A 10,392-nucleotide genomic window follows, 5' to 3' on the forward strand; every position below is an offset into this window, starting at 1 on the left:
GTTCCGACAAACCGACGCACAACAACAACCGTTTGCAAACTTTTTCGTAAAAATGTCAGTACACTTCCAAAAACAGTTTCGCTCCCCGTGGAATGGACACGCGCTAGCAAACTGCGCGTTGGATCATCGTTATTTGATTTGCACGACAAGAAAGGAACGGATTGATGAGGCCAACGGGAGAATGACTTGAATGAAAAAGTGCTGTAAATAGAAAAGAAAAGCTCCTGAAGATATCCACAAAGGACAAACACGCTTACGGTCCTTGAACAGACTCTCCCCTGCTGGTAGAATTATGCTTCGATAGCGTAAAAACCTGTGCCCTGTCTGACATTTTTTGGAATCATTTTCTTGTTCGCCCCTCCATGCTTCCCGCTTTTTTATCCACCTCTTTTCCTGTGTTTCGATGGTAATATTTCATCCCAAGTTTACATTACTCCGCACCGACGATGACGTCCGCCAATATAAATACAACGGCGTGGGTGAAAATTTGCCAATTCGGGCGTTGCGTGTAACGAACCGATTTCGTTAGACTACGCGCGATCTCCCGCCCTCCACGGGCAAGTTCCTTCCAGTGTATACCTCAACTTCGGAATGCCTCACACTCACATCTTCTAAAGGCGCCACCAACAGAGCTCAACCAACAACCGACATGCCCGGCTCTTGAATCATTCTTCTTGGATTCCTTCTAACCATAAGCCCATTCCATAGCCCTCCCGACAGTGCCACACATTATTCTTGGGAAATCATCCGCCCGGAAGGGAGAACGCTTCCACTTAGAAATGGCTATATAATGACACTTTACCCCGCGAGCACACCTTTGCTATTTGCTTTTACGCAAGAAAAAAAAAATAAACAGAAACCCATCCGGGCCATTCTCGCTCGAAACTCAAAACGCATGAACAAAACTCACAACCCCGTGTTGTTTGCTACTGCTGCTGCTGGTGCCGATATAATGAACTGAGCTAAAAATAATAAAACCCAGCAGAAAAAAGCACACAAAACAAGCAAGAATAAGATCAAAATGAAGGCATAACACAACCGGAAAAGCTTCATTTCTTGACGAGAAAAACACCTTTGCTATTTCCTGCGTATTAAGAATTGAAGTTTTTCACATGTACGCACACCAACAAAAAGACACTTCAACAAAGTGAGAGGTAGAGGCAAAACTGGTACGAAGCAATTACGTATCGGGCATTTGTGTTATTAAATTATTAGCGCTAGAAGTGAGCGGAACAAGCGGAGAATTTTAATAAGAGTATGATAAACAATTTCTATCACTATACTAATTGGTGTGCAATATAAAGAAACAACCAGATTCCAGTGAAAATAGCCTTGATCTTACTCTCAACTCAGCTTGTTCTCATTTAAACCGGTGTTATAAGCCGAATTAACGGATAATCCGATAATACTTCACCATTACTAAATATTAATGAGTTCTGAGATTAAGAACCTCAGTTTTTGGAAAAGATTTTGCAAAACAACAGGACTACGACAGTGTAGGAGGTAGAACGTCATGATGAGGTGTTGATTGAAGTATGAAAATAATGATACTTTATCTTGAACTGTCCCGCGATGTTTGAATGTTTACTCCGATGTGTCGCCCCTCGTCAAACCGTCGACGACACGATTGATCAGACGGCGACGACATTTGGATTGGTTATTTACTGCAAAGTTTACCGATAATTAATCCGCGTGATATAGACCACCTTCCCCCGGCGGCCACTGCGGGCCGATCCATCCCACACCACCTCTTTGCACTCTTGGGACTGGTTTTCCTTCAAATTAAATCTCGTTTTACAAGCGACCACGACCACCCTTTCCAATAGGATGCAGTAGCGGTGGGCTCGTACGTCGAACAGGCGCCTCCAGTTAGCATTACTGCACCGAAGGTTACGGACCGATGGGAAAAAGTATTGACATTTGTTAACGATTTTGTGTGTCAAACGCCATCTGTCAATGTCAAACTGCGATCGATAAGGGACTAGCCACCCTTGTTATGTCAAAATCAGAAATTCGGAAATGGAATATTTTATATTATTTTAGACGCGTAAGAAATGAGATCTGAACTTTATAAGCGCGACGTGAAAGCCCAAATTCAACGCTACTCATGATCATCGATACATTACATTATACCGACACTAGCACACAAATGATACAATATTGTGCACATCAAATACAAATGCGAAAGCGCCGGCCTAACAGAAATTCAATTCCAACCATAACGTGCTAACTACCGTGAGTGTATCATCAAATAGCGGCATTACTTTATACACATTACTGCACATCCGAGGAAGCAAATGTACCGGGAATATGGGGTGTGATGGTGTTGTTGTTGATGCCTGTGTGAATTATGGAAAATTTGAAATCTGATACATTTTCATTTTGCTACACCGCGCTTCGCCATGCACACAACATCCAATTTCGGCACTGGAGCCGCTTTTATGCTCCACCGAGAAGGCGATAGTAGCGGTGATGGAATTAAACTATTCCCAAATGCGGCGAGCATTTATTAGCACCTTTCGCTTTACCGTAGGCGGCGGAATGGAAGCCGCTGGTTTTCAGATAATTCAACCATAGCCGTCTGTGTGTAAGGTATCCGCTTGCCTATATCTGCCAGATACTGCAGCCACTTTTCACTCGAATCGGCACCTAACGCATCTCGGGCGTGAGTTACAATTAATCGGCGAAGGAACCAATCTGCACACCTACTCGCTCACGTGTTGGGCACGTCCGTTTCTACCTCCAGATGGGGGTTCAATTTATGGGAGCAAAAAAAAAGATCATTGGTACAGTTACAGCGCAACTTTCCAGCATAACAAAAAAAAAAACCAGTCCGATTTACTTATCGCTGTAATGTATTTATTACAGCGGTCGAACAAACAATCACGTTCGAGCGAACAAACACACACCATTTTCTTTTGCCCAATACAACAGCAAACGTTCCTGAACACAAACACACAAGAACCGCAAGCGCAGGCGGTTGGGAAAAAAAGCTTTCTCCGTTTGCCGAAGAACGTTGCGCTGGGCGCTTTCCAGAAAAGCGTGGGGTGAAAATGCTGCCAGGGGTGTGAAATATATTGTGGTGTCATGTCTAACCAACGGTGCGCACACGGTCTGGTATTGAAATTATTTTACAAACATCTTCGTTTAAGGCACCAGAAGGAAAGAGCGTCATTTGACACGCATTATCCGCTTCCCCGCTTTGTGCTGCGCTAAATCTCCGTCTGCTCGAACGAGACACCGAGCAACGGTTTTAACCGGTAATCAACCAACCAACAATTGACAACGATCGTGGTGGCCCAACCGTTCCCGAACGCTAGCTCAACGTGCGCCTTTATACGGACCTTCGGTAGAAAACCAGCCCAGACACCCAGATACCTTGAAGGCGGCATCACTATGTACATTAATTCTTTGCTTTCTTTTTTTTCCTTTAAGTGACACAATTATGTCTACAGAGGATGTCACGATTATCCATAGCAAATGTGATCTACAGCGTCATTGTGGAGTTCCAGCACCACCGGTGTTCGAAGATCTGCACCAATTAAGGCCATCAAATAGACTTCCACAAGTTGAATCATTCAATAACCCAAAATCTGTAACAATCTGAATGCCACTTGCGAATTTCTGAGATCCAAACAAAAAAGACATCATACGCCTTCAATCAATCAGTGTTTACTGATGGCAAGTCTCTTAACAAGTTGATTTTCCGACATGTCATACGCATGTGGCATCAACCAACACCAGTTAGAAAGACAACTGATGAACAAGCTTAGACGAAGATAGAAAAATATTGGACATGAAATTGTTATCCTTTGCCTTGTTTTTTGAATCCAGTTTTATGTGTTTAACTCCAATAACAACTACCATCAAAGATAAACGACACTTGTGTGGCGCTACATGTGCTCAGAGACACGAGCATAACATTTACAAACTGGTGTGGCACGTTGCAGTCGCCAGTCTGCAGAGGACACACTGCTTGTTGACAGCTAATGAGCCAATAAGCGCCACTGAAACAAAAACACAAAATCAATCCAACCTACCAAACCAGTACGGCGCGCCTCCCCACGACCATTCGTTGAAGGCAACCCGTTGACGTTGCCCTTCGGCGCCAGCCTAAAGTACGGGCTGACCGCTGCTGTCGGTTAGTGTCAAACGTGACAAATGGACTATCGCTAGGCAAATGCATTGCAAACTCACATCGCTAATTGCACCTGATTCAAGAGCCGATCATGATAATTTTTAGCTGCGCGCTCCTGCCAGGTGAGGCAAATGTGAACTATAAAGCCGAATGCAGAGTCAAATAAATAACGGACCACTGAAAGCCCGCTGGTGCGCGCCTCAGGGTCGGAGGATTTATAATCGAAGCTCATCAGCAGTACAACGGCTTCGGTAGATGAAGTGTGTCTGCGGGGACGAACGATGCAGCAAGCAACAGCGCTAATGAAAGCAGTAATAATGCGTAGGCAAACCTGATTTTGTGTTTATTATTGAAATCAGCGCGATAGGCAACGGCGAAGCCAACGTGCCCAAAGGACAGTGCGGGGGTTGGCTATCTCATGGCAACAGAAACTTGTTCTAAGAGTTGCTCCCCCTTTATGTCTACTTCAACCAATATGGAAGTATGAATGTGGTGCGGGTTCTAGATAGAAGATCTTAGTGAGCTCCAACTAGCACACGATTACTTGGATTGCTCGACTGCCGTCGTTCCGACAAACACGTAAAGTGATCGAGATCTGACCGGCATCCCAACATCTGTCGCATCGTTATGCTGCAGACCATTAAACCTAGGAGACTCGCATGTAATATTAGAACAGATTGGCAACGCACCGTCATGCGAAAGTCGCGATTATTCACTCGCCCAACCTCACCAAATGCAAATAACCGCCAAGTCATTCCGTACGGCTCGGAGTCTACGGCGACTGTACGAACATCTTGCGGAGACACCAAAAGATATGAGCAACGATGGCTACTCGCCGAAAATAAATCGAAACGTAGCATAAAAAAAAACAATGACACACGACCAAATTGACTCGCAGTCATAGAAATGCTGCAATGTCACAGTGCCGTCGGTATCTTTTCGGTTCGCGAAATCGCACCAAAGCACACAAAACACAAATAGGATCATCAAATCACCATAATCTTCATGAGCTCAGCAGAACGTACCTAACCTAACCTCATCGAATGAACTGTTCTGCTATGCGCCGTGTGACAGTGACAAATGAAGGATCACATTTTTCCATCCATCGTGATCCATTCTGTCCGGTGAGTCATCAACTGACAGCACTGTTGAATTGTAATGCTTTCCTGGTTGCACAAGGAAATTGGACAAGGAAATTATGGTTGCGTCCCACACAGGCCACAGGTGAGCAATATGCAATTTATAATTAGATTGGAAGAGCAGTAATAAAGCGCTCCCAACTCATATGCTTTTGTGCATTCACTTTAGCGGCGAATACTTTTACCGAACAATTCTCTGATGAATTTACATGACTATGATAGTCGACACGCTCACTTTAACTAAATATATATGCTTTTCGTTCTATTACAGAGTCTCTTAAGATAAGCGTTTATCATCCTCTTTTCACCACTTATCAGATCAGCAGTAAGTCACGGGTTCCAACCTCCTAGCCATTTTTTAAATACATTTCCAACAGCCATCTTCACACCTTACCTGCAGATAAAAACAGACAGAAAAGAAAATTCATTAATTATTTATACTTGGTACATGCATTAGTATTAAAAAAAACACACAGAAAGAAAGATTAATGAGAAATAAAGTACATGACGAGCGCAAAGGAAAGAAAGAAAACAAAAAGGCATAACTTCACACAAAAATTGAAATCACTGATTGTCAAAATAGAAAATCGGACATCACACCAAAAACGAGCAGACCAACAAACGCGCAAGGGAAGATCGCCCAGGTTTGTTGGCACCATCCGGGGAAAACTCTGTCCGGCGCACCAACTGGCGCACAATATTGAATTATTCATAGGAAATTGAACAAAATATTGTTTTGCCGAGATTCGCTTCGTTCTCATCGTTGTGTGCTTCATTTATTTCCCTTGTTCCCTTACGGATTGTCCTGGAGGCCTCGGCTCGTCTTCGTTGGTGCGGCTCACAGGACATCTTCCAATGTTGATGAGAGCCACTGGCGCACAGAAATAGACTTCTTGCCGGGGGGCAAATTACATTTATATTACCTCCGTTGCAACCTGCCCCAAACCGGCACACCTGTGTTGTCGCGTCCATGGTTACCAATACCTTTCTGCCATGGAATGTTAACCGAAAGGCCTTCGCAAAACGTTAGGTTCATACGGACCAGTCTGACCCTGACTGGCTGAGGGGTGCGCGCATTCGACGAATATGCCAGCGTTAGTAACAGACTCTAATTTCCTGTCACTTCCGGTCGGGCTACAGCTTCCTGCTTCGAGCCCTCACACACACACACACACACACACACACATCATGCAACTGTTGTCCGTGTGCATTGCGCAACAAGTGCACACGCAACCTTGCACTTTACACTTTTCGCAGGATGTCATCGTCAGAAGGCCTTCGACAAACGACGTCTCTCCATCTCCGACGTCTCCTTTGGGAATTTAAATGGAAACACGTTCTGGATGTACCGAGTACGATGTCAATCAAAGGTTTACAGCACACCAACCGCCACGTAACCAGGCAATATCAAGGACAAATGTAGGGAAACCCCTACAACATCACACCGTTGTTATACAATCGTTGTTTGCCTGCCCTGACAGTATTGGTTTATGATTTCATTTAATGTTTGCGCAATGCAAGGACACCAAACGCACATAACTTGCCAGCACATTTCCACGAATTCTAGAGGATTATTGCTTGGTTGAGATTGGGATGTCATATAATTAAACTGTTGCATGTGTTAATTAGTGAAGGGCAACTTCCTGGTACTTCATAATGAAATCTATAAAATAACTTGTTTGGTCCAAAATCCAGGGTTTTCACCAGAATTTAAATCCGTTTTTAAATTAGAAGATACAATTTCACGTATCACGATGTAAAATTAACATTAAAATGTATTCTAAACTCGCTTCTGAACTCTTGTTCACGACATTTCCTTGGAATCTTTATCAAAACAGCATCTCAGTCGGTGCTACCATTGACCGTGTAATAAATTTATACTCTATAACCATAGTTCTTTCGGTTCTACGTCGGGTTCCGATTTGACGTCAGCAATTGAAGCAAGGGTTTGGGTCTAAAAATCAGACTTCACACACTGAAGCGCCCATAAATCTATCGACATGTTCGTTACCGAGAGCCTTCGCCAGTCCGGCACACTGAACGAAACAAAGAGATGACAAAACTGTTGCCTTGTTACTTGCCTTACATCCTTTTCGCGTGTGAACGGAGGGAAAGTGATTTATGTGTTGTGCTAGCAATGAACCTTTCTCCAACGAGCTGGATGATAAATTCATTCTAATCATTCAAGATCGCATTACAGCCGGTCTACACCCCCCCGTGGGCTTCTATCCTCACCGCCCTTCAGGACTTTTTTCTTACTTGGTAAACCCTTTTCTTCATGCCTAAAAAGCTTCCAAGCGTGAAAATCTAAATTCTTAAACAAAAGAAATACCATTTTAATACGAATTCCAGCAGAACAGTTTCATTCATCCGCAAAGCGTCCGAATTTGGCGTTAGTACCGCCAAAATCCGTCCCGATTCATTTTCCGGATAAATAATCATCGTCAACGAGATCCTTATCATCATCATTATTTGGATGTTTCGCACCCCCACCGAAGAAAGGTCAGCGTTGGGTGTTGGATAACATTGTTGATTGCTTTTCTTTGCTGATAATGAATTCCCGATAATACAAAGCACCCAAACTGACAATCTTTCCGGTTTTTTTTTTTTTGTTCGTGAGGATGAGAAAACCTCGAAAAAAAGGTACAGATAATGAAATGGCGCAGTACCCGGGAACAACAAACAAAATGGTACAAAATGAAACCGACTTTATATTTAGGATCCCCAAACCCCGCTTCACTCATCATTCGGTGTAACGATCAAATGTAACCCACGCAAAGGACTCCAACAAAAGGGTGAACAAATATAAGCCGAACGCTTTTTTTTTCTTCTTTTGTGAAAAATTATTATTTCTTCATGGGTTTTCCGATGGATAATTGAAAATCGTCTGTGTACGAACCGGATCGAGTGGGTACGTTGTGCGAGTGTTAGTTTTCATTACTGGTTTTCCACGGCTCTCAAGAAAATGTGCTCCATTATTGTTTGTTGCCTGCCGGTGCCGCAAACAACAGGATCGAAGCACAAATATGTGTGTTATGAACTGTTTCTCACAAAGAATTGTTGCTATCGTTTTACGATTTGGATTTGTTTCGCTCATTTCATCATTATCTCTTTCCCGCGCCCCAATAGTGCGCGTTTCTGTGTGGCTGTGCGCTTGTGTGCGTGGGTAGGTGTGATTTATTTCCACCGAAGAATATATTTTCCCCCGCTCGTTCCCACCAGGCCCGCCGACGCGCGAGCGGGCGCTTGCGTTTTCACCCACGGGGGGTTCCCATTTTCCCGGCTTTCGGGTTATTTATGTATTTATTCGAGTAACAAGCGCGTTGCGCTACAATCGTAAATCATACACTCATCGGGTGCTGAACCAAGGCATCAATACTGACACACTGCCTGGCAACACTGGCACCCCACTAACTGCGTGTAATCTGGCCCCCAACATCCCGGCAACCCTTCCCGGGCTGTAGCTCACCGATGTGAGGGCAAACACCATCGCATATGTTGTTATTTTTATAGGAATGCGAGCAACTCCCGGCTTCCCTCACCCCTTCCCGAACACATACGCACGAAGCAAACTCGCCATGGGTTTTTATCTCTCTATCGGTCATTGCTTTGGAAGTGAGATCCTCCAGCTTGCCACCCATCCCCATACGAACCAATCGTTGTTTTCCACCAGCTCCACACATTACAACTGCTGCATCATGTTTGTGTGTCTTCTTGTTTTTTGCAACATAAAAAACGGTATAGTTTCGCTGAAAAATAACTTGCCCGTCTTAGCAACACATTATTACAATAATGCCAGTAAAAAAAAGCGCTAGTGCCATCACTGCCTTTGCTTGCAAATAAAATAAACAAGGTCGTGCGCGTTTTCCACGTTACGGTTTTCCGCGCTACTCTGCTTTTTCGTCGTGTTCGTTTGTATGGTTGAAATAATTGTTAATCAATAACCCAATTTCTTAAGCAGTTTAATGGGGTATAAACACAATATCGAATTCAGCGGAATACTTGTGAACTGAGGAACATAATTATTTGCACATTCAAATCTCCCACTGCAGAAACATTGTAGGCCGGCCTGGCATTGCTTTTAGATTTTCGCATTCGTCTCCCGCCACGGTCGACACGGTCCCGCGCCAGTATAAATAGAAGAAGCATCGTCCTGACTATTGACATGCAGCACTGCACTCTTTTGGCTCTCGGATCACAACGCACGTACCCCGATCTGAGCTGGCGATTTGGTACAGAGTGCCGAAAAGCACCACAGAACGTTGACCGCGTCTCTAACATTCGATTAAATGCACCCTCGGTCCGAGATTTGGGACGAAAAAAACCCTTGTCCGTTGCGTGTTTCAACCATACCGAGGCTTGCCGCGTAACACCCCAACCAAATTGCATAAACAAGCGCAACTAATAATTGTTGACCATTTATATCGTCACGTTCACAACCACTGCTTTCTATTTTGTTGTCATTTTTAAAAGGGAATGTATCGGTTGTAGAAGCACACAACAGCAAAAATAAAACCCACATTCTCGAGCGAAGAAGGCAACCATTTTATCTTCAGGTAAACAACTCACTTTCACGCTTCTACTCTCACACTTATTTGATAAACATAACCTATCAATCAATAATAATTCCACACACACAACCCAGACACAGTACGATACATCGACCTTAGTGTGTTACGGGAACTCGCATTAAACACCTTTGGCTAACTCTCACCCAAACACACTACGTACATCGTACGGTTGTGGGCCCCAATATCTAGCCAGAGCTTATCGAAAACCGTTTCGATAGGGTTTAATTAAGTTAGATCTACACACTTTATCCTCTCCACAAAATCCCGCTCCGGGCACGTCACGTAACACGATTCCACTGTGGATGATTGTCAATTACCGGGCCCTGTAGTTTGCTACCCCGACAACAACCACGACAACAAAAAAGCCCCCCAACGCCACAAAAGGATTCGGAGGTTTCGATTTTACATAAAACAACCAACATTCATGATTGAAGCCACTGAACGGCATCAATTTGTACGCCTTCAATCCAATCCAACCCGGGGGGAGGATTGGCTCTTAAAAAGACCAAACCATCGGGAAATATGGAAGAACTGGTAAAAGGTT

This window comes from Anopheles marshallii, chromosome 3 (genome assembly GCF_943734725.1).
Source record: "Anopheles marshallii chromosome 3, idAnoMarsDA_429_01, whole genome shotgun sequence".
Lineage (NCBI taxonomy): Eukaryota > Metazoa > Arthropoda > Insecta > Diptera > Culicidae > Anopheles > Anopheles marshallii.